The sequence below is a fragment of the Orbicella faveolata genome, unplaced genomic scaffold, assembly GCF_042242905.1.
Source record: "Orbicella faveolata isolate gen_17 unplaced genomic scaffold, um_ofav_v1 contig_4, whole genome shotgun sequence".
Lineage (NCBI taxonomy): Eukaryota > Metazoa > Cnidaria > Anthozoa > Scleractinia > Merulinidae > Orbicella > Orbicella faveolata.
Genome location: NW_028301569.1, coordinates 12587429 through 12610522, shown reverse-complemented (window position 1 = coordinate 12610522; position 23094 = coordinate 12587429). Strand labels below are relative to the sequence as shown.

Here is a 23094-nt window from a genome sequence, read left to right as displayed (position 1 = left end):
AAAACAAAAATGGAATTGCTATTTCTCGAAGTTCCCGATTCTTAGAACCTACAGTCGTTTCCCTCAACCCAATCCAACATTAATTTTACCCCTGATTTCTTGAACTACCCGAGGTTTGAAACCAATTCTTCTTAATCAGGATTCCAATGTATGAATGGGATGATAGTAAATATCATTACCATTCTCTGTGCTTTGAATTTTTATCATTCAGTATTGAGTATTGAGTATCGTTTTTTATGAGACTTAAAAAAGTTGTAGCAAATTTTATTGATAATCATTTAAGGACGTTGTTATTGGTGGTTTTTGCAAGCTTGTTTATATCTTTTGTTGGTTTTGTTTCAAAAAATCAATAGTTATTGATAACTCCCAGCGAATCCTACATGTATTATCAATTTTTCGATATTGTTGACTAAGTTTTATTGATTACTATCGAATATTATTGATTATTGAGTGACTACCCTGGGAAGCATTTTTATACTCCACCAACTTGTCTTACTATCCAGTTGCATCTTTTTTTCAAACAGTGAAAACAAGTTTTTTCTTACATCACTTATTTCTTTTCCATCCAATGGAAACCAGCAGCATACTTTTTGTGTTGTTGTTTTACTGGTAGTAAAGCACAAGCTGGAACGATTAATTGCATGACAGAGGACGTTACTGGTGGCATCAAGTACAGTTTTGTATCAAATTTCATGCCTCAAATTTCACCCGGAATCTGATCACATTACGATTGCTATGATTTCTTTTGAATGCTCTCTTAGAGGGCAGTCCAAGAAAGAGTGTGATGTATCCAGTCAGTTGAGACACCAGACAGCACTAACTATTAAAGACCTGCTCAAAAGACGTTTCTGATCATTTGATTATAAAACCACATCGCTGGTGGAAACTTTGCCTTTATAGAGCTGATTTGTTTGATGAGGCGGGAGAATCCCTTACTATGTATCCCCTTCACAGAGATGAGTTTGGTCTTGGATGACAAAAAAGAAATGAGGTGTCTGTTTCTGTTTTAAGTGTTTGCAAAATAAGTTTCACCATACATTTTGACAAATAGGCAGGCAAAGAAAAGCACTGAAAGTTACCTCGGTGTCTGACATTTGCAGACTGCAGACCGCAGACCGCAGACTGCAGACTACAGATCCCGGGGAGGGGGTGCTTTGGGAATTTTTGGGTGGGGATGTGCCACTGGGATCCTGGAACCCTTAGCCTATACCAGGGCTAGTTCAGCTGAATTTTGCTACCCTATGCTATAGTAAACTCCCCAAATCCCCCCATCTAACAACACTGTTGAGGCTGATTTGCGTAAATTTAAACTTGCCGATTTGATTTTTTATATTTTTGAGTGGCAATTCCTGGTTTCCTTAGTCTAGTTTTGTGAAAAATTATACCCTTTTCTAGACCCAAACGCTCTGTTTTATATAGCCTATCCTAGAGTAAACTGCTTGAAAACCATACCCTTCACAGCAGCACATACCTATGTAGCCCATATAGGGCAGTGCCCCCTGCCCCGGGCTACAGATTACAGACTGCATACAGTAGACCTCAGACCATAGATTACAAGATGCTGACTTAAGACCGCTGGTCGCAAATCTTGACGACCGCAGAGCTTAATCCGACACAAATCCTTGTCGTATTGAAATTATGACTCTTTGGCCACAGTCTGCAGTCTGCAGTCTGCAGTCTGCAAATGTCAGACACCGAAGTTACCTTTGGGTTTACCTACCTGCAATCCTTACAAAACAACCGAGTTAAATGTATTTTGGAATTATCAGTTGAAACTCAAATAGAAATACACTGTAAGAGGTTGTCGTAGACAGTTTTCTAGTCTAGCAAGATTCAGCCATATGAGTTTATCCAAGCCAAATAATTATTGTATATTGAATTGTTGCCCAATTTTCTCGTAGTTAAGTATGGTTCCAATCAAACGATTCCCTTGTCAAACAGCGCATGATACATAGTCAATGATATTATGGTTCAAAATCACGCTCCCATTTGACCGCAAAACTATCATCCACTATCGCTGACTATGGAAACCGTCATCAATTATCATTCACTTTGAACTTGTTCAAATGCTTTAAAAGAGTCTCTAAAAGTTCTATCCTATTTGACCTCGAGAATGATCGTAAACTTGCCGTAAACAAAGATAAGTGAATTTATTCAAAATGACGCGAACATTGTCAATAGCTTTTCTCGCTTTTTGATTGGCTACTTAGAAAAGTTCGTGAAATCTTGTTGGCTAAAAAGTTGACAGTTTGACAGCTGAAAGTTGAACTTGAAAGCTTGCATAAATTAAAATTTTATCCATCTGTACTCCTATTAATGATAAAAATGAGCCAATCAGCATACAAGAAATTAGACAGTTATTGTAAAATGTTTCCCCTCAAATCCGGGTAGGCTCACATTTTCACAACATGACTAAGCAGAGCTGAAATTGTGGAAAACCTTGAAATTGGTAAAAAAAGAGTTCATATCCGGGGGCACTCCCATATGTGGATATGATATGAATCTGAATAGAGTTGAACTGAGCACTCCAACCTTGTCCCCAGAGTCTTCTCCTCGACGAGTATAAAAGGATGGATGCTCTCTTAATTAGTTCTGCGCAAACAGCTTCTTTAATAACTGTGGTTAAGTTACTAAACCTTGGTAAGCAGTGACTGTAGTAAACATCTCTCATGAAAATGCAGCAATAATCAACACTTGACTAATATTGAGCCAATGTTTGTCTTATATTAAACCAACACCTCTGGATGTCCAACTGATTCATAAAAATTACTAAAAAACTTGGCCACTTTGCCACTGACACTTAAAGGATGTTAAACAAACACTAGACCTATAATCAGCTGACACGACTTATATATGACACACGCTATTCTGAATGATAAAACACCAGCACTTGACTGGCATTCTACCATCAGATACCACCACCACCAACACTGTCTTGATGATCATTCATTTGGCACTTGACAAATAACATGCCTCACAGTTCTCCTAAAGTCTTGAGGGACGTCATTGACATAGCAGTGATATTTTACCCCTGCTTCAGAGATATAACTATTTCAAATTTAACATGTAAACTTCCTCCATTTTTACTTAAAATCCTGTAAACTTTTTTTTAAGGTAGAATTGCTGAGTAGGCAAGGCACAGAGCTTGAACAAGGGACAATATTGACTGAATGATGTAAAGACCACCAGGTGAGTAAGTTTACCAGCTTTGGATAATATTTTGTTACAATGCCTAGATCACGTTTACCATGCATTAAGTGTTGTTTTGTGTGTTGGTTGATAGGTAGTCAGTATATCAGTATATTAATTATTTTAGTAGCAATACATGTGTATAGTTGATTGTTGCATGACCGATATACCAGCAACACTTGACAGATATTAACCGACACTTAACGAATAGACTACTTGGGCTTGACCAATTTTGGAGAAACACTTGATTAATAAACCACCAACAGTTGACTGATCCAGATTCAACTCTTGACTGATATACCAGCAGCCCTTGACCCACATCAAGTAAATGCTTAACCAATAGACTACTTACACTTGACCAATTTTCAAGCAACACTTGATTGATATACTAACAACACTTGACTGATATAGCAGCAAGTCTTGACTACATGTAATTTACCACTTAAAGGGACACAGTCAGCTGGTGTACATGTGCATTAGATACCATTTCATAGCTAATTTACATATCACAGAGACACGATCCATACTGTTTTTAACCAAATATGATAAAAATATTATCATGGGATGAGCAAAAGAACACTCAAAAGCAGGTTTTTGAGTGAACAATTGAAAATCTAGCAAAACACTACGAAGATTGAAGTGGATCTCTAGATGTACATGTACTTTGATTTCAGGTTGAGGTGAACTTTTTTCAAAGTGAGAAAACTAGTGTCCAGGTCAGAGACTGTGTCCCTTTAAGGATATTCAAAGGCACTTGACTTATATAGTTCACACACTTGACTAATATATCAGTGACACTCGAGGGGCATTCAACTGGAAGTTGAAAGATAGTGACCACTAACACTTGTTCAACATTCATTTAACCCCTTAGTCATTTATATAGCACTTACGGAGGTTTGACCAGTAAGCAGCTGACACTTAGTGATATACCACAGTGGCGGATCTAGGGGAAGGGCCCCCCTTATTTTGGGTAAAAAAGAAGAAATCACAGAAGGAAGAAAAGCAGGCAGGGCAAGCAAAACAAAACTGCCCCCCCCCCCCTTAGCTTAAGGTCTGGATCTCCCACTGACTGTACCACCATCATTTGAGTGGTATTCTACCAAATACTTGACCAATGTGCATGTACCATTGACACTGAACCACTGTTCCACTGACACTTGAACACTGAAACAATTGACCTGTATATAAATGACACTTGACAGATATATTAGAAACAGCAGACTACTTTTATACAAACAAAAAAGCTAACATGCCTCACGGTCTGCCAATGAAAATCAAAAGTCTTGAGGGGCTTGATTGATATACCAGTGACATTTGACCCCATCTTCAGAGACATAACTATTTCAAACTCAAAATATAAACCTCTGCTCAATTTTAACTGAAAATCCTGGTGATATTTCACAGGTAGAATACGTGAGTGGATGAGGCACAACATGAACAAGGGTAAAGATGAACTGAATGATTTAAGACAGACAGGTGAGTAAGAGTACATGTACCAGCTTTGGAAATTTGTTAAATGTACGATGCTTGGATCATGCATACCATGGCTAGTGTTTTTCAGTGTGTTGGTTGATAATCAGTCCATATATCAGTCAATTTGTTAGCTGGTCAAGTATCTCTCAAAAGGTAGTTGGTTTAGACTGATACAGTTGTTAGTTTAATACCTCTCTGAGACTTAGTCCATACATGAGGGATATAACCCTTGACAGTTGAGTGAGATACCACTGACACTTGACTGATATTAAAACAACACTTAAACACTGTGCAACCAACTCTACGTTGACTGACTTTTGAGTGATTCACTGACACTTGACAGATATACACTGTACCACCAATATTAAAGTGCCACTAACCCCAAATATTTTTTCCATCTAGTAGTTTCCCTGATTATTTCAGCAAAAAATTATCTCGATCGATAAAATCCCTGCGTTTCTACAGGTGTTTAAACATATAATTTCTATGTTCACGACCGCACAAAGTGGGATTTGGGTCGGGCTACTAGTGACGTCACTTCGGGAACCGGGCTAAAACACTTGAGAGACTGACTGAGCTGCGGGGGCTGTGAAAACATTTTCAGGTTATTTGCGATTAATATTTTATCAAAACTGGACAAGAACTTTAAGTGAAAGAACTGCATCATTTAGTATTACAATTTGGAGTCTAGCTATGATTTGGACAGCTGCAATGTACATATTTTTTTCCATTTCAAAGGGCAGGTGGCCAGTCGAGATCGCCACGTTGTATAATTATATTTAGGCCAGGATCGTCCATTTGGGTTATAAAGGTACAGATAATGACTGAAGAGTTAGCTTACAGCTCTTAAAGAGTTGCAAAGATATCAATGAACACGAAGAGTTGGTAATTTGACTTAATGGAATGTGTAAATTTTGGAGTGTCAAAACATTTTTACATTCAAACATTGATTTCCCGCGAAATACAAGTTAAAATGTGATTTGGTCGTACTTCACTCCTGCCTACTTCTCTAGATCAATGATTGAAAATAGTTTTACCATAAGAGATAAGCAGAGATGTCGGCAAACAATATTCGATGGTGAGGTAACTTCTTCGCTTCGTTATTGTTGACCGACCGTAGTATATGCATTAAGTCAAATACTGTGTACGAACACAAGCTACATAAATTTGCATATTTTGATTCGTACTAGAAATCATCAAAAATCCGTCGACAAGATCTTGAAAAGAGGTGCAGTATACTATCTGTTGGATGGATACATTTCTACTTCACTGTTATTTTGAATGAAATGTTCATTTTACTCACGCTAATAACCTGGGAGTCCTCGACTTATTAGTTTACGTTTTGGTTGACTGACAAGCACATTCTTCTTTCAGCACAACAATCTCCATCAGTAGCTATAGAGTTGAATCTTAATCGTTTCACTTTCCTCATATATTTATAGATGCTTGATCATTCTAAGTTTGTAATTTAGATATATTTCGTTCTTCATAGATGAAGCTCAATGAGCAAAACAATTCTGTATTCGGAATGGCCATAGTAGAGAAACACAGCCGGATTACAGGCGACCTCCGGCATGCATGTGTTTTTATTAAAATCCACAAATACATGGCTAGTTCACCAGTTTGAAGCCTCCACAATCCTCTTTGCGTCGTTGGAGAAAGTAGGTTTCATTTACTATTTGTTTAGACAGGTCTCTACCTCGAGTACAAAAAACACGATGCGTTTAATTTACCGTGTAATTTCCTCACCTATAATTTCGTCTGCGACTCGGAGGATTGTTTGCTCGAAATAATCAGATGGCTTCCAGCTTATCCCAAATTCATCTAATGCAGTACCTTGACAATTTCAAGCTTTCCACTAGAGATAGAGAAGAATATACAGGCCATGAAAATCTCTAGGTTTTTACAGTAGCGGTGAACTCGAGATCGAAGAAATCCTCAATGGCTCCCCGGCTTTAGCTTCACACAGATCAGCCCACTTCTTTGGTCTTTTTCTCGTTTAAATTTCTGGTAGAGTTTCATCTAGATAGAGGTATTGAATGGGGAGGAATACTCTATTCTACACATCCTGTATTGCTACATATCTTCTTTGTATTCTGCCTCAATTTTGACAGACTATCGCATGTTCACATACATTCTTCTCAAAAACAAAATATTGTTATTCCCGAAGTGAAGTCAGAAGCCAACTACTCCCATTCTCTGCTATTCCTTGATCGTGAACATAGAAAAGAGCAAATTTACAACCTTTAAAAATTCATAGAAAATTAACGAAAATACCTACATTGATAATTTTTTCGCAGTGGTGATCAGGAGAAAAAGGAAATTTATATTAGTGAAAAAAACTTTATGGGGTTAGTGGCACTTTAAAGTCACATTCAATATACACTTGAGTGATATGAGCACCAACACAGCAGTCACCTGACCAATTTGACTGGTATTTAACTGGCACTGGGACATTGCATCAGTCATAGCTCTTTCAAATTTAAAATGTAGATTTTTTTCTGTTTTAACTGAAAATGCGTCTACTTTTTTCAGGTAGAATGGCTGAGTGGACGAGGCACAACACAAACAAGGGAAAAGATGAACCGAATGATTTAAATGACAGGCAGGTGAGTAAGAGCACCAGCTTTGGATATTTGTGCCTGGATTATGTTTACCATGGGTAGTGTTGTTCTGTGTGTTGGTTGTGTTGATTGATAGTTGGTCAATATATCAGTCAATAGACTGATAGCTGGTTGACCATCTCTCAAAAGGCAGTTGATATAGACTGATAATATTATGTCATTAGTTCTTAAATACCTCACTGAGACTTCACCCATACTTGAGCAATATACCCCTGACAGTTAAGTGAGATACTGCTGACATGTGACTGATATTCAACTGACACTTAAACGATATTGATATGCCACTTACACTGGGTCAGCTGACTCAACTGATATACCACAGACACTTGACAGATATAGAGCGTACCACCAACACTTAAGTCATATTCAATCAACACTTGAGTGATATAGCACCAGCAGTCTGACCAGTTTGACTGATGTATCACAGACACTTAACATGACTGGTATTCTACTGGGACTTGAGTGATATTCATCTGACACTTGGCTGGTATTTAACTGACACTTGTGACCTTTCATGCAAAAATGTGCATTAACGACTTTCCGTTACATGGGTGAAACGAACGGCCATCGAACAGTTACAAACAGGTAGCCTAGCCGTTCAAATGGCTCAGGAAAAATTGTGAACAGGCAGCCCAACTGTTTGAACAGCTCAGGAAAAATTGCAAACGGGTAGCCTAACAATTCGAACAACTCAGGAAAAATTGCAAACGGGTAGCCTAACCGTTCCAATGGCTCGTAAAACATTCCGAACGGGTAACAAAACCATTGGAACGGCTCATAAATAATTTCGAACAGGTGATCTAACCGTTCAAACGGCTCACGAAATGTGCGAACGAGCAGTCACGAATGGCTTATAAGCTTGATGATTATAATTCGTTTTTTTTTATTTCGAATTATGCCATGCCGCTACACATCTCACTTAAAATAATTTCAAAGGATGGCTCTTAATGGTTGAAACTGCTCCTGTTACTACTTTATTTAACCACTGAAAGCTAAAGAAAGTAACCTTAAAATGCAGAGAACATTCATAACTGAGTTTTCTGAAACGGAACTCGAAAGAAAATCAACAGTGAATGCAAACTTGTTAAGTATTTGCGGTGATGTTTTTTCTAGCTTTTTTACAAAACAAATACCCAACTTTCTGTTTCTAACAGTTCCTGGTACATTTTCAAATTGTATACTATGCTAACCCTTACTTTTGACTACGACTCAAACGCATTGCCGTCAGTTCAGTTCAGTTGCGTGTCACTACACCAATCTCGATAAATTTGCATACAAGTTACACAACAGTGACAGGTAACGCAACACCAGCCAATCGCATCAATCACTTTGACAGTAAGACGTGTTGTCATAACTACTCTCTCGCAGCAACTATTCTTTACAGTGAAAACCTTCATCATGGCTGAATGCGATCTGCTTGACCTGCTCAAAAGCGAGGAAATCATAGCTAAAGTGACAAAGTTTCTACAAGAAGGATGCGGGTGCTCTCATGGCACAAAAGGTGGCCAGTGTTGTGAGCAGTTTTGGAAGGAAGCTGTTCTTTCCAACTTAAACAGTTGCCTGGAACTGTCACTCAGAGAACTCGATCTTGGTATAACTGGTATTCTACTGGTACTTGAGTGATATTTAACTGACACTTGACTAATATTCAACTTTGACTCACTTGACTAAATCTCCACCTAACCTTGACTGATATTCAACTAACTCTTGACTGATATCAACCAACATTTGTTTGATATTCAGCTGACACTTGACTGGTTCACCACTTATTTACCCTTGAGTTATATTCAACTGACCCTTATGACTGATGATCAACTGACTCTTCACTAGTTTGTCACTTACCCTTGACTGATATTCACCTGACCCATGACTGATATTCAACTGACCCATGACTGATGTTCAACTGACCAATGACTGAACACACATATATAGTGAGGGTTCTGGCACAGCACTCACGCAACACAGTGCAAGCGTAACACAACTCCTCATCTGAAGATTCGGAGTTGTGTTACACTTCCACTGTGTTGCGTTTGCTTGTGACCAGAACCCTCACTATATATGTGTGTGTGCGCTGTGCCAGAACTGCGTGTGTGTGCTGTGCCAGAACTGCGGTGTGAGTGCTGTGCCAGAAAAGTGTGCGTGCGTAACGCAACAGCACAGCAGTAAATTGGGCAAAATAGAGGGTCCAGCGAAGCTGCAACGTCCGTAATCAATATGCGCGGATGTGCCCTTCACTAGTTTATACAAAAATGTGCCAGAATTTTTTTCCTATTGGAGAAGTGCATGCACAGTGTATACTACGCCGTCATGGCTGCTGCAAGATATTCGTCCGATGTTCTGCAAATGTTCTACGGCCCAATACCGAGGGAGGAAAAAACAAACCTTCCCAAGCCGTTAAAACCCGTTTTAACCGCACTATACGACAGGTTCCAAATATCCCAAAACGATTTCCAAGAATGGCTCCGTGTGTGGAGAATGGCTGTATCCGAAAGGAATCCAAACAATAAAGATCTTTTGAAGTTCGTGAGAGAAAACAAAGAAAAGATCACCGATTTGGTAGGACAAGAAACACAAAGGCTAAACAGCGTGAAAGTGAGTTTCGGGTTACAAGTAAAGTTCTCAATAGAAAGAAACGGTGAAACGCAATTCATGGAGCATTATTTCAAAGACGATGAACCGCACGTTTTCAAAAAGAATGATGAGGACCTGATAAAACAAAAATTCGATGAATTCATTGAAAATGCAAAAGGAGAAATAGAACACTGGTCCGAGATGGGATCGGGATGGGCGGTTGAAAGGATACAGATCGTGTACGTGAATGTTTCTCGCTATCAGCCACTTCGCAGAGGGACCTATTTGCCTCTTCCAGCCAAACTGGCAAAAAAGAAAGCAATAATCAACGTGAAAAACAGCGATAACGAATGTTTGAAGCATGCACTCAGAGCCGCTTTATTCCCTCCAAAAGATGGAAAGAACCCGCAAAGACCAAGCAAATATCCGGTTAACGACGGTATCAACTACGCAGGCATCGATTTCCCCACACCAGTAAAACAGATAGAGAAGCTCGAGGCCCAAAACCCGAAACTCGCAATAAACGTATTTGGCTGGGAAAACGATTGTGTGATCGTGCACCGGATAAGCAAAAAAGAATCGAATGTGCCGCGGATAAACCTGATGTTAATCGAGTCAGGGAAAACTCAGCACTATTGTTACATAAAAAGAGAAAGCGCTTTGCTTTTCGATCAGAGCAAGAACAGAAACACAAAGCACTTTTGTATGATGTGCTCAACCGGTTTCTCAAGAGCAGACTTGCTCGTGAGTCACAAAAAATATTGCAATGGAGTGAACGGCGTGCCGACAAGGATTGAGATGCCAGAAGAGGGGGAAAACATCCTTTCCTTCCAAAACTTCAAAAAACAGATGAAGATGCCTTTCATTATTAACGCGGACTTTAAGGCAATTATCAGAAAGATTCTTGGCTGTGAGCGTGAGAGAATGCAAACAAGCTACACAGAGAAGACCGAAAGGCACGAGGCATGCGGTTACTCTTACCTTGTTGTGAGAAGCGATGGTAAAGTGGTAGGTTCGAACACGTACAGGGGCGAAAACGCGGTGGGGGAGTTTTTAAGTGACGTTATGCAGGAAGAGGAGAAAATAAGAGAGAGTTTGGCCACACCAAAGCCAATTGATATGACGTGGAAGGACTCGGAAAAATTCAAAAACACAAACGACTGCCACGTTTGTAAAAAAAGTTTGATAAAAGACGAATTCTTAGACTCAATGCCCATCTGGGACCACGACACAGGGAGCTATTGCGGCCAAAGTCACAAAGGTTGTTATTACGTGGCGCTCAAAAAAATAAAATTTGTTGGGCCAAAAAGAGAAAGAAAAGAAAAAGACAAAATTGACGAATGGATTACAAAAAATCAGGAAACATGTTTGTTCTGTGCAGAACCTTTGATTAAGAAAAACTTCAGAGACGCGTAAAGGACCATTGCCACATAAGGGGCAGGTACCACGGAGCTGCGCACAGCGAATGTAACAAGAAATTGCGAATTAACCCCAAGACGGACCCAATACCAGTCGTATTCCACAACCTGAGGGGCTACGACGTGCACCACTTGATGCAAGCGATATCAAAACTTGAGAAAGAGGTGAAATGCGTCACCAACAACATGGAAAAATACATCACGTTTTCGGTCGGAAGTCTGCGTCTCATCAACAGCTTGAACTTTTTGCAAGGAAGCCTTGATTCACTTGTAAGAGCGACACCGAAGGAGGCATTGAAAATAACATCAACGATTACGAAAGGCAGCGGCCTGCTTTTCAAAAAAGGGATCTACCCTTACGAGTACATGGACTCAAGGGAAAGATTTAGCGAGATGAGGCTTCCTGACAAAGAGAAGGTTTACAGCAAGCTGAACGACGACCACATAACAGACGAAGAGTACGCACACGCGCAGGATGTCTGGGAGTATTTTGAATGCAAAACGCTGGGCGATTACCACGATCTTTATGTGAAAACGGACGTCGCGCTGCTGGCGGATGTTTTTGAGAACTTCCGAAACCTGTGCCTTGAGCAGTACAGGTTGGATCCGGCACATTATTACATGTCAGAGGGCCTCTCATAGGACACACTCCTGAAAAAGATGGGGGTCGAACTCGAGCTCTTCACAGACTATGAAATGCATCTCTTCGTGGAAAGGGGAATGCGGGGCGGAATCTCCATGGTGAGCAAGAGATTCGCCAAGGCGAACAACCCACAAGTAACGGGCTACGACCCCAGCAAGCCCAAAAAATAACTCCTCTATCTCGACGCAAACAATCTTTACGGATGGGCGATGAGTTTGCCTCTCCCGATAAGAGGTTTCAAGTGGAAATGTGACATGCCCACAGAGGAGGAGATTCTTAATATGAAAGAAAACGCGAAGAAGGGGTGCATTCTCGAGGTCGATCTCGAATACCCACAAGAACTTCACGAGGAGCACAATAGCTATCCCCTGGCGCCGGAGAAAAAGGTCGTAAAAAAGGAGGGGATGTCAGGCTACCAAAGGGGTTTGATGGAAGACCTGGATCTGAAACCCCCGGACAGCAAGAAGCTGCTGCTAACCCTTCATGACAAAAAGAACTATGTCGTGCATTACAGGAACTTGCAGTTTTATCTGAAGCAGGGCATAAAACTGAAGCGTGTGCACAGGGTGCTGGAGTTCGAACAAGAACGCTGGATGGAGCCGTACATCCGGATGAACACAGAGTTCAGGAAGAAAGCGAAGAGCGACTTTGAAAAGAACTTTTACAAGCTCATGAACAACTCTGTTTTCAGCAAAACCATGGAAAACCTGCGTAACCGCATTGACATAAAAATAGTGCGCAGAAACGAGACGGACAAAATTAGGAAATTGATCGCCAGCCCTTTGTACTCAAGGCATGTTTTATTTTCAAACGACATGGCAGGAATCGACATGCGAAAAAGCAAGCTGCTTCTCAACAAGCCTGTCTACACGGGGATGACGATCCTTGACAACAGCAAGTTCCTGATGTACGACTTCTTTTACAACGAGCTTAAAGAGAAGTACGGCTCGAAGTACGAGCTCTTGTACATGGACACCGACAGCCTTTTGATTCTGATCGAAACAGAAGACATCTACGAAGACATGAAAAACAACATGGACCTTTACGACACGAGCGACTACCCGAAGGAGCATCCTCTCCACTCAAACACGAACAAAAAGGTCTTGGGCAAAATGAAAGACGAGTGCGCCGGAACCCCCATCGCAGAGTACGTTGGTCTAAGACCGAAAATGTACTCCATCCTGAAGACGGACGAAAAAAATATCAAAAAAGCAAAGGGCGTGAAAAAGAACGTTCTCAAGAAAAAAATAACACATGAACAGTACAAGGAAACGCTTTTCGGTGCGAAGCAGCAATGGCATGGAATGAACATTCTTTGAAGCGAGGGACACGAGATCTACAGCATGCATCTTAACAAAATTTCGCTTTTGCCATTTGATTCAAAGCGATGGATAGATGACGATGGTATCCATACAAAAGCTTGCAGGTACACCTGCATGGATATATTGTCAACATTTACGGATGATGAACTTAGAGGGTTGGAAGCCGAAGTTTCAAAGTTTCTCTGGGGGTAACTGTGTGTTCAGAGGAACAACAAGCAGCTCTTGACGGACGAAGCGACGCTTGACCGTCGCGCAGATAATAGAGAACAGGTTGATCCGGTTTGGAAAAAGATCTTTCAATGCCAAAAACTTTCAAAGACCAGATTGGATCCGTGGCCCTCTTCACACCCCCTTCAAGCTCGCCGGGCTGGTAGAAATAACGAACTTGGACAAGAGGGGGGAGTCTTTTTTCGAATTTTTTGACAGGCCTCGTGTAAGGTGTCGACGGCCTTGCATAAACAGATTTTTCTTTGTTTGCGAAGGTGGGTTTCTTGCCGATAATGCTTGTGACTTCGTTGTTCAAAGCCGAAACAACTTCAGGAAGTCTTTTCACCCAGGCGGTGGACCGCTTGCCCTCAGGGAGTAGCATCTCTACGACGTACTCGTGGCCGAACAAGCGCTCCACCAGGGTGCGGTTGAAACGTTCGACAATGGCCTGGTCACGGTGAACGTCAACGCGCCCGCGCCGGATTAAGGTTTTGTGCTTGTCCATCTCTTGTGTGACAGCGCCCATGAATTCGCGCCCCGGGTCAACCTGCAGCATTTCAGGCCATTCGAGAGGCAAGCGCTTGTAAATCTTCTGAAAGGCCAAGGCGACCTCATCAGAATTTTTCGAAGTCAGGGGTTCGGCCTCTTTGTAGCGGCTGGCAACGTCGACAACGGTCAGCGTGTATTTAATAATAATAATAATAAAAATAATGGCATTTCGGGCAGTATATCCACAGGGTGGCTCTTCGCCTGCCCGATGCTAACTAAATTTACAATTAAAAAGATATCTAAAATTTTGCGGCTGCAAGGGAGCTTGTCATGCGGCAGAAAAAGAAGGTCTGCCTGATGGACCTTGTTGGGCGTTGGAACGACAAATTTCGGCCAAGGAATTCGCTTCGGCACGGGGACGAATATCTGCCAGAGCGCTTGCCTCATCAGCCACTTTTTTGCGGTTTCTTCAGGTACCTTGGCGGCCTCGCCTAATTTTTTGATCACGGCGATTCCTTTCCAGTAGCCCCCGGGGCCCTAGTAAATCTTCAAGAGTTTGGCGTCCATATAAGTAAGGCGTAAAAAAGTTTAAAGAAACCAGAAGGCCGTGTAGCCCAGAGCGAGAGCGCCGGCTCCCACGAAGCGCAGCTTTGTCGTCCCCGCCAAGCACCCTCGCCAGATAATTGCCACCGATGAAAGCTGTGGCATTCAACACAGCCCCGCCAATCATGATCGCGATGCTCACCATTGTATATGTTGCGAAATCTATTTTTAATTGTTCTCGTATGGTGGCGGCGGGGGTTCGTAGGGAGGAGGTGACGGGCATTTCTCCGGTAATGGGGATTCCCCAGTATCAAGATCCTCAAAATCGGAGTCTTGACACTCAGAATTGGAGTCTTGATGGGTGGTGATCTTAACTACCCAAACAAAATCAATGGCTTCACAGGCATAATAGAGCATACTGTATCAAAAAAACAACAGCGCAGCCATTGTGAAGGCTTTGATGGGCAAATAAGAGCACGGCATTGCACTATAATGATGTTTTTTTTCTAAACGCTGTTGGGGAGGATTTTCTGGTCCTCGAGGTACTTTTTGAGCGCAATGCTGCCAGCCATGACGACGGTGAACTTCACGTAATTCATTGGGCTGCTGCTGGGATTAGGAGTGAAATCCTGTTTCACAACCTTTTTCACGACCCAGCCGATGCCAGCAGCTAATCCCGTGAGAGTTGCGGCGTCAATGACAGTATTGACAAGCTTGTTGTCAGACATGGTGCGTTTGATATAAGAAAAGAACGAAAGTTTAAAACAAAATTAATCTGTCTTTTCCGCTTCGTCTTCTTCTCTTCTTTGTATTCATTCTAGTCTTCTTACTTTTTCCTGTATTTCTCTTTCTCCCGCGCCCTTATCGGCAAACATTTTGTTGTAAAGCTGCATCACCTTTTTGAAAGCATTTCTGGTAACCACGAACGAAAACATCCCAATTCTGCCCATTGCAGCTGAAGAGATGAGAAACTCCGTAAAGGATGCCTTCAACATTGCGGATATACATTGCACGCAAATGTTCAAAGCATTTTTCTTAATCCTCTTGGCCGTGTCGCGCGAGCAGGTTCTGGCTCGACACTCGCGGGCTCAGGCGCGGGCTCCTGCGTTTTGAATTTGACGAACACGGACTTGGATTTGTCGAACGCGGACTTGGCCATTGCCTTGAGCTCTTCACGTGTGTAATAGGACATGAGTAGGGAAGCGCCCATGCCGCCAATAGTGATCCATTGGTTGGTGCTGAGCCAGCCGCTCTTTTTTTTGGGCTTTCACCTTCTGTTGTCGGGGCTGGCTCAGGGGCCTCTGTGGCAGCTTTCGCTTCCTTTCCCGTGTGAGAAGCCTTGGCCGCTTTCTTTGGTTCTTCCCGGGCCAGCTGCGTTCTTTCGGCAACCATTTTTCCAGCAGCCACACGTTTTGGATTTTTTACGCGCTGCGTGTTTTCAGTCGGAGTTGTTGCTTGCTGTGTGGCATTGACTGCAGGTGCTGCCTGGGTCTCGACCTGAGGAGCGTGTTCGGTAGACATTCTGAAGAGGACCGTATTCTAAGCAAATGAAAAAAGTTTAATTGTTAACAATTTGACAGCAGGACCTCAACAGTTAGTAATGATTGGTGACGAGTTATTCTGTAGTTGCTGAGCCGGGTACTTCATCAACCCCCTCAAGCGAATAGCCATTTTCATCACGAGAAGGGTGGCTCTGTTCTGGCAACTGTGGACTAAAATCAATATGTTTTGTGGTGATCAGCACTGCGTTGGCCGCAGCAAGAAATCAGCTGTACTTCAAATAAAGGTTGCCGGCCAGATTGGAGAGCTCTTTGTTCAAGATGTAGTCATTTCTGAGCTCTTTTTGGTAAGCCTTGATGTCTTTGATTTTGACAGTCATGCCGACCACTTTGGTTGCAAGAAAAATAAAGCTGTCGATTAGGCTTTCCGTTGTCTTCGAGCCCACATACGTCTCGTAGTGTTTGGTGAATTTCTCGACCTCTTTGTCACTCAGGCGTTTCACCTGCTCGTCGGTAAGCTGCACTCCGATTGCCTCTTTGGCTTTGCCTGTAGACACCAGCACAGCCAGCTGCTCGTGAAGAGCAGGAATGTCAGGTCCGGGGGCTGTTGGAACAAGGCCAACTGCGGGACCAGTCGACGGCTCGGGCTCGGTTTGAAGAATGTTCATAAAGTCTGCTAACGCGGCGTCTTCTCCAGCCATTGTGCAAGGTTATATACAACTTTCATTTTTTTATTCAAATAACTTTACCCCGTACAGGTGGCGTAGCGCGAACACGAGATAAGAGAACTTTTGCTCTTTCAGCTTTGAAACCAGACCTTTGTCCTCATCCGGGGAGAGCTCGCCGGCGTAATCATCAAAGATAGCCTTTGTTGTCCTGGCCAAGGGGGTGTAAAAGAGGACAATCGCCGCCACGTTCTCCCGGAAGGAAGATGTTATGCCTGTCAACTTCGGGTCAGCGCCCAAACGCTGATGCCCATATGTCGGGCAGAAAAGGCAAGATTTACCAGCTCACCTGTACACCCTTTCACGTCTTTGGAGGCTGCGTGGTCATCGAGGATTATGAGCGTGTTGGTGCCCACGAAAAGCCATCTCACGAGCTTCAACCACCTTTCCACGTCATGCTGCTTGCAGACTGTCACATCCATTCTTGGATCGTTTTCGCCAAGCTGGTGGTAGGTCTTGTTCTACGTGAACGTCGGGCAGATGAGCACGATGTAGTCGAACTTTCCGTGGAAGGGGCCGTAGATCTGGTCCACCATGAACCTCAATTTGCCAGAATTGGTTGGCCCCACGATGAGAGCGTTGAAGGGTATCTTGCTCGGGTCCATGTTCATATTCCTCCCTGTACATCAACCACCTGTCTCTCCATAATGTTGAACTGGGTGTCGGCGATGACGAATACGTGGCATTTCACGTCGCCTGAGCCTTCGGTTTTCCGCGCGATTTCAAGCTGGACCCCGTCTGTACTGTTCACAATCCGCGCACCGTTGCCATGCATGTTTTGGTTAACCATGGAGCGCATATCAATCACAAGCCCAAACCTATCACCGGTGTAAAACTTTGTCATATCCATGTGTTCCGTTTTATTTTTTTCTTTCACAAACATGTTGCGGGCCTCTTCCCACATGTCCTTGCCTTCGATGCCGCTGTTGTAAAACATGTTGGGCGAGCCATTGACCGTGAGGCTGACTTTCGTCAGATCGGGGAAGATGAATTTTTCTGAATCTCTTTGGCCAGCAGTATACAGCTCTACAAACAGGAGGAGGGCTTTCAGTGATGTTCTTTGGGCGTTGACTTTGATGGTGAGCCTCGGGTCAATGTCTTTTTTGAAGGGGACCTCTTTGTCATGTAACACATGGTCGTAAAGGAACTCTTTGCCGTTGTAGTAAATGCTCCGAGCCTCATCTGCCAGAGTCTTGCTGCGGATCATTTTGTACTCGAGCTGGATGTTTTTCAGCTTGTATTTCAGCTGGTTTGGGTCGGAGCCTTTGACCACATGTTTTGCTTCGGCAAGTTTTACTTCGAACATGAGGTCATTGTAAAGGGCCTGGGGGTAGAAAATGCCGTGGTCGGTTAAGATCTGATTGTCAAGCCTGATCTGGTACTTTTTCCATATACCTCGTTCACCTTGTTTTCAGTGGCGAGGTCTTTCTTGTCTCACGCATCTGAGCGGATCTTGCACAGATCCTCGCTCTGAATCCCTTCGAGAATCCTGTTGTCGCGCTCTTCCTGCGAAAGGAAAAGGTCTTCGAAAGTTTTGTAGATGTCGTACCCAACCGTCTCTTGCAGGGTTCTTCCCGCAGACTTCACGACCAACCTGTCAACGAGCGCCCGCGTGACGTTCTGGACGAGGAAGTTGTTGGCGTGCCCTCCAGAATGGTCAATGTCAAAGACAAGCGCTAGCGACCCCAGCACCAGAACCTCGTTCTCGTTCAGCTTGGGCACGTAAACGTACAGCGAATTGCCGGGGTTGGCTTCAGAGGGGTTAACGGTGATTCGCTTGACCACGTGCTCGGCCTTCATGGTGTGTACGGTCTTTTCGCTTTATGTTGGGCGAAGGTTCTCTGGAACAACTGACATTGTGTATAAAACACCGGCGATTATTTCTAATTGGAAAAATAATAGGCTTAAATATATTGCTATGGCAGAAGGCGGTGGCGAATTTGGTTACACTGATGATGGCGAACAAGAGGTTGACGCAACCCATTCTTTTGAGCCAGGAGTAGCGTCCACTCCCTACCAACCTGGCGACCCCTACCATGGGGGCGAACAAATGGAAATGCGTACAATGCTGCACGAGCACTCCGGCCTTCCTGACACTTATCAGGAAGAAACCCCTTTGCTTGGAAGAACACCTTCAATCAGTGATCTTCAGAAAGAAAGCTATTTGCGGCAAAAACTCGAAAAAGCTGTAGATATGATAAAAGACAAATTCGATAAAGCGAACTTTGAAAAACTCAGAATCAGAAGAGGCACTGGAAAATATGAGGGAAAAATTGTTGCTGTGGCGCAGGGGCCCAAAAATACCGAGTACAAGATTCTAAAAGAAGACGAGTCAGGCTTAATGAAAAGTTTTATGGAAAGATTCAAAAATGAACTTGGGCCGGAGTCTAGTGAAATAATAAAAGAAGACCGAGATACAATCAGAGAACAATGCCAAAGACTGAAAGAAGCTGAAAAACAACTTCAACAGGCGGAAAAATTATCTGTGCAAAGAGAAAAAGAAAAAAGAGAAGTGGAAGTTCTGAGAAGTAAAATAGAGGAAACCGACGCTGAGATTGATTCCATTCAGGATGAACAAGGTTCGAACCTTGAAAGTGAAGCAGATCTGTGTAGGCTCAAAGAACTGAAAAAGAACTATCAAACCGATCTCGAAAACAAGAAAAAAGAATTGGACTCGCTTACAAAACAAGCAAAAAAAAGGAGAAAAGGAACAAGCCAAGGTTGACAGACTCAGGGCCAGCCTCGCAGAAAAAAAAGTGAAACAAACGCCTTGGAAGAAAGGTACAACCAAACAAAAATGTTGGACGACCTGAAAGAGCAGGAAAGCGAGCTGCAGCGGCAAAACAAGGAAGACCAGGCGATCATCCAAGATGAGAATGCCTCGCCCTCTGAAAAAGAAGCCGCAGAAGGCAGAGTTGCAGAAAGAAACGACGAGATCGTGCGTTTGCAAACTCAGATTGAGGAAAGGGAAAGGGTCAAGGAGATCTTCAAAAATATGGCGTGACATTGACCGCTATTCTTCTCGCCATTGGGACCACAATCGGAGCTGTAATCGGGGTCCTCACCAGAGGTTTGAAAGCCACCGGCAAAGCTTTGGAGAATGGCCTCAAAGATATTGCCGCGAAACTTCCTTCTCTGCTGCCTGGGCTGATTGGCTCGATTGTGAGCTTCCTGTTCAGAGCCACCGGCCAAGTCATCGGATTTCTGGCCGAGCACACCTGGCTGCTCATTGTTGCTGCGGTGGCCTTTTTGTTAGAACAATTTCTTAAGAAGCAGCGTTAACTTACCGCCAAGCCATGAATAGCAACGCCGATACTACAACTACACCGACAATTACTGCCGTTTTGTTAATTTCGTGTTGCGGTGTTTTATCTGGACCCGTGGGCTCTATTTTTTGCGCCATCGGCTGCGCTTGCTGAGTTTCAGACGGAGCTGGTTCCACCCCACGCCCCGGGTCGAGGGGCTTGCCCCTCCTTGATTCGACTGTTGCGGCTTTGTGTATCGGGTTGGACAGATGGCTGTTGGGAGGGTTAATTTTTGACAGGCCGCCTGCCATGAGTTTGAGCGCAGCTTTTTTTGTCGCCGGGTTTACCTCGTTCACTCGCAGTTTCATCCTGGAGACCGCCTGTTTCAGCTTGTAACCGATCGTGCTTGCGGTGTTGATTATCATTTGCGCAGGCATGAGCCAGGCCAGGGGGGCTACAACGAGATTGAGCCTCACCTTTGCTTGATCCACTGCGAGCTGGTACCTTTGTACGCTCGCGGCCAAGTCAGGCTGTCTGATCGCGTCTTCCATCAGCACCAGGAACTCGCTTTGGGCTTCTCTCGCCCGGCCACCAGAACCGAGAATGCTGCTGCGGACGTTGACTTGCGCGCCCAGAACGTAGTAAACGAAAGCCTCTATTGACTGGTTGATTCTCGACAAGCCCGCCTGTGTCAAACCTGATGCTGTGTTTGGCGCGAACCAGTCCGACTGGGTATCAGAAGCGGCCCCCGGCTCGATGTAATAAATCAGGTTTCCTTGAGTAGCGTTCCCGCCTTCATCGCTGAATTTGTTCCATCCCGGGTATAGGTAGTCAGTTTTCGACGTGCCGCTCGCATTGATGTAAACGCTACCCAGGCCGTGGTTTGCCCCTTGCGTGAAGCAGAAATCACTCGAGGGGGCAATGCCGAACTCGCTGCATATCCTTTTGTATGAAGCGACATCGTAATGATTATTGTATTGGTTGAAATGCGGATCTCCGGGCAAAGCGCTCATGCTCTGAATTCCTCCTAGCTGGTACAAAATGCGCCTGACCGTGAAGTACACGTAGAATTTGTAGAAAGCTCTTATCTGTGGGGGGAGATCCATCCCGCTGTCAAAGATTTCGCGAGAAACTCCGCACCCCTGTTTCGCGTAGAAAATCGCGAAGTTGAGCTGCTGCGGCCAATATTTCATGTCGGGCCCTCCTAACCAGTGTTTTGATTCAGTTCCAGACGTGTGTTTGGGTTTGGTGTCTTGAAATATTTCTCGGAATTTTGTGGTGAAATATTGGTCAGGCATGACGTAGATTTCGATTGCGTCGTTGAATATTTTTTTCAAGCCTGGCGCTTTACCGTCGAAAGCTACAGCAGGGATGGGCAGAATAACTTTTGAACCAAGCGGCGACAATTGGTAAGGAAAACCCCCACTGTCGCCTAAACTGAGCGCCTCTTTCATTTCGGCGCTCCAATATTTTCTGTCTGAACCGAAGACGCTTTGAAACGAGCCTTCGCTTTCTTTGAAAAACACCTCAGCGGTTACATTTTTTTCGGTCGATCATTATTTGTGAAATGAACCTACTTTTGTCCACTTTTGGAAGGCGGTTTAACAAGTTTGTCCACGCCTTTTTCTTCGCAGCATCTTTTTTCAAAAACCTGGGATCATCGAACCCGGGATCTTGACGGATATCATTCCATATATTTGCCAAATTATTTGAACACAATTTTATTTCTTGAATATAAAATGGTTGTTCTCACTATTGTCACGCAACAGAACGAAGGGACAATATATTTTGAAAACCCGATGCCGAAAGTGCATTTCATGAAACTCATTTCTTGCAGTTTGTACAACAGCTGGGACAATTTGAAAAAAGAATTTTCTGCAACCTTCACAGAACAAAAAAACAAAGAAACCAATAAATTATTACCGGGGCATTATAGTTTAGAAACACTTGCAACAGAAATTGAAAATCTTTTCCCCCAAAGTAAATATAAGTTGGAAGCAAAGATTTACCAACCTCTTGGCCAGCTTGTAATCAGAAATCCCAGGATAAAATTGATATATTTTGATCGAGATTTCGCCGATTTTCTTAGTATGAGGCAAAAGCATTTGCTGTTTGTAAACTTCGATTATTTTCTCTCCCACGGCATATTTCATTCATTGCGACATGATCGACACAGAGCGGAATCTGTTCAATGGCAAAAGGTCAGATATCTTGGCCTTGTTTGATGTAAAAGGGCAACCTTATGAAAAGGTGCGCTACCAAGCTTCTCCGCAACAGGTTTTGCGAGAGTGCTCTACAGACGAGTCCATAAATAGCATCACTATTAGCGTGAAAGATGAAAACGGCGAACTCTTTGATTTCAAGGGATTCCCTCTTCTTTTTGAATTAGAGTTAAATTAAGTTTCTATATATACGCAATGTCTTCGGCAAATCTGTTGCCACCAACCATGCCGCCTGCCGAGAATGAAAGAAGAATCTATCCAAGCCTCCCCGAAACGACAAATGCCGAGAATTTCTGGCTAACCGAAATAAGCAGAATCGAAAAAGAAATATCTGCTGAGGTCGAGCATTACAGGCTTGTGTTGAAAAAATACAAAAAAACCCGGAAAGCGCTTCACTATTCCGTGGTTGGCCTTGGCGCTGTCACGGCAGCTCTGTCTTCTGGGGCTGTCGCAACATCACTCACTGGTGTTGGAATTGTTGTCTGCGCCCCTGTCGCCGGGATAGCGGCTTTATCTGGTGCAGTTTCCACTGGCCTGTCCGTTGTCAACAAGAAGCTTGAACGCAAAGTCAATAAGCACTCGAGAATCCATTCTCTGGCTATCGGGAAACATGACTCGATAAACCCCGCCGTCTCACAGGCTCTTAATGATAATCGGGTTTCTGACACGGAGTTTCAACTGATTACACGTGAAATGCAGAAATATCGCCAGCTTAAAGAGACTTTGCGCTCGAACTTTGCGCGAATACAAACAAATCCAATCCAGCCAGATATCCAAAAAAATAAGAAACCAGGTTCGGGACCAGGTTAGGGAAAAATATAGAAAAAAACTTGCGGATTAAACAGCAGATTTGAACTAAATTTTGAGCAAAAAAGACACAAAACTTACTCTTAGTCTTATCAAAAACAGGTGATTGTGTTACAC

At 43.3% G+C, this 23094-nt stretch overlaps 1 long non-coding RNA gene and 1 pseudogene across 5 annotated transcripts in view; both read left to right on the top strand.

Moving 5' to 3' along the window:
* LOC110045104 (uncharacterized) overlaps positions 1–23094 on the top strand; it is a 112087-nt gene that overhangs the window by 29505 nt on the left and 59488 nt on the right. For 3 of the 5 annotated variants that reach the window (XR_016203057.1, XR_016203056.1, XR_016203055.1), the window contains exons 5-7: positions 3115–3189; positions 4594–4665; positions 7198–7271. This is a non-coding gene — a long non-coding RNA (uncharacterized LOC110045104). The remainder of the gene's footprint in view (positions 1–3114; positions 3190–4593; positions 4666–7197; positions 7272–23094) is intronic. The other 2 variants (XR_016203059.1, XR_016203058.1) reach the window with 2 other exon arrangements.
* On the top strand, positions 17741–21201 carry LOC149101463 (uncharacterized; annotated as a pseudogene).